The 2,567-nt window shown below is 50.6% G+C and overlaps 1 long non-coding RNA gene across 2 annotated transcripts in view; it reads left to right on the plus strand.

The window, feature by feature from the left end:
* Window positions 1-2,144, plus strand: part of LOC127750428 (uncharacterized) — a 54,511-nt gene extending 52,367 nt beyond the window's left edge. For both annotated transcript variants that reach the window (XR_008011677.1, XR_008011678.1), the window contains exons 3-4: window positions 1,390-1,481; window positions 1,868-2,144. This is a non-coding gene — a long non-coding RNA (uncharacterized LOC127750428). The remainder of the gene's footprint in view (window positions 1-1,389; window positions 1,482-1,867) is intronic.
* Window positions 2,145-2,567: the final 423 nt, after the last annotated feature.

Here is a 2,567-nt window from a genome sequence, read left to right on the forward strand (position 1 = left end):
CTCTCCCCTCTACCCACCCAGAAAAACTGAGCCTGCTGTACAGATATTACTAGATACTGTAGTACAGATATTAATAAAAACATTCTTTTCCTTGTGTTGTGACTGTTATGCTTGCCAGTTGTCCACCATACCATGAGGAAGGCACACTGTCGTCAACAGTCGACCTGGCGGGTGTTCGCGTTTCGTTGTGCGTGCCCTCTTCAGGCACGCTGCTGCTCGTGTGCACTCTTTGTCGGCGGTTGTGTTCACAGTGTATACCTGCCCGCCGAGACAGACTCGGCAGGCGTGAGCTGGCGTCGGGTGAGGAGAGCCCGCCGTCCTGCCGCCCTGTGCCCCTTTTCCCTTTTCACTAGCCGAATTTTCGTGTTGTGACCTAGTTTCGCCGCCGCCGCCACCCGGGCCACTGCCTTCTTTGTGTGTGTGTCTTTCTCCCCCCCCCCCCCCTCTCTCTCACTGAGCGGCGCGGGGACTCCTCTCGCGATCCGCGCCGGTCCGGCGACGTCCGTGAGAGGGAGAGAGAGGGAGGGGGGCCGAGAAAGGGGACGGTTTGTTAAAGAGAGGGAGATCGAGAAAGGGGAGAGAAATGCTGTACATATCCTTTGACGCTCCCAGCGGGGAACACAATTCGTGTCGATCGCGCTCGCTATAATGTTATGGGCGCCGACCACCTTAGAGGGCAAGATGTGCACAATAGACCATTTCAGGACCTGAAATTCAGGTTCAGGTGATAAGAAGAAGAAAAGGATAATACACCAGAAAAGCACTGCCTTCTAATCGTCCCCCACCCTACGTCCCTCTTTGCCCCTCGCCCAACTGTTTCCTCTTCCTCTTGTCCCCGAAACTGTAATGGTCTGTTGGACAGTAAAGTGTGAATTAGTAGTGTGTTTGGCTTTTTCCGAAGTTGGCCCAATCTCCCGCCCTAGTCATCTTCATATTTTATTATATTTCTTTATGACAACAGGTAGAAAAGTGACAGTCTGGACTGCGCCCGGAGATGAACTATCTAGGTCAGGTCGTTTTACCCCACTTTTTCGACGAAAATTAAGAAAACCGAAAAGGAAAAAAAAAGAACAAGAAGACGCCGCGCTGCGGCACGCCCTCCAGCCTTGCGCCCAGAGCCCTTGTTTTATTGCCCTCCAAAGGGAAAAGGCCCCTCCCCCCTGCTCCCCGCTCTCTGTCTCTCTCTCTCTCTCTCTCTCTCATCCCATGTTTCTCCTTCCTTCTCTCTCGGTCTCTCTCCTCTGGGCGTGGCGGGGCGGGGTCCTTCCAGGGCAAGGTCGCGCACCGCCGTCAGACAAACCACGACAAACCGAGCGGGTCGGGCCGAGAGGATTCCTGCCGACTCTCATTTCACAGAGAGTAATTTTCATCTTTTGTTTCCCTCCCCAGGCCCTGTCGTCGCGCGTGCTTCGCGAGCGGAACTTATCGACGCATAATCGCGCTACACGCGCCTCACACGAATACCTTTCTGAAGGCGTAACGTGAGTATAAATTTCATTTCTTCAGGTCAGACAAAAATTATCACTAATAATAAAAAGATGCAATATACACTCTAAATGGCAAAGGGACAAAACTTTTGTCCATGATTGCAAGATGCGTTTGTATCCACATTTCATGTACAAGATCGATAATTTTGAACTCTGAAGATTGACAAATTCGTATTTCCTGCTAGACCAATTTTCATTATGTCCTACTGAAAACACAAATTTGGCGCGCATCAAAACTGCATCTTAAGACGTGCACAACATCAAACGCATCTGGACACATCTTGCGATTGACTTCCCTTGCCGTTTGGAGTGACTCATATTTCGTGCTATGTCCACAATGTTGTCAAAATTATGGAGTTTATATTCTTTCTCCTTTCTAGATCTGCTCCGCGGCCGCGGAGCGGCGATGTGAAAGTGAGACAGACGCGAAGAGCGTAGAGGAGCAGCAACGAAGAAAAGGAAAAGTGGACGGCGTGGGTGCACAGACAAAAAAGGGATACTATTTTTTTAAAATATAATACTACAGAACTATAGTTCAACAAGAACATTATGAAATGTTTCCGAAAAAACATCGTGTCGGCCACCTAATTTGTGGGCAGTGGCAGTATTGCTTACAAATAATTCTAGCCTCTCAGCAAATATATAAATTGACAATCACTCCCTCTTCTCTTCAACTTCGTATGGACTTCGCCGCTCAATGGCACCGGTGACTGGCACGGGTGCAAAACTGGCCCAAATAGCAAGTAGCAGATTGGTTATTTAAAATCTACTATAAAACGTATGGGATACATGACGCTCTTGTCACGATACCGTCAGCAAAGCCGTGGTATCGTGAATATAGAAATCAGCGCGCGCGCGTGTGTGTGTGACACACTTTACAAGCTCAGTCAGTCCGCTACCGTCTTGAAAAGTGACAGTGGCTGGCGCCGGTGGCGCGCGGCCGCGGGGCGGCGGCCCGAGCAGGCAGTGAAACTCATTGTGGGCCGGGCCTGATGCACCGTGAAATTGGAGCAGAGACTGGTTTGGTTATAAGGAGAGGAGGCTAAAACGGGCCAGCGCGAGGCCGGGCGGGGCGGGGCG

Source organism: Frankliniella occidentalis, unplaced genomic scaffold (genome assembly GCF_000697945.3).
Source record: "Frankliniella occidentalis isolate FOCC.00 unplaced genomic scaffold, Focc_3.1 Scaffold188, whole genome shotgun sequence".
Taxonomy (NCBI): domain Eukaryota; kingdom Metazoa; phylum Arthropoda; class Insecta; order Thysanoptera; family Thripidae; genus Frankliniella; species Frankliniella occidentalis.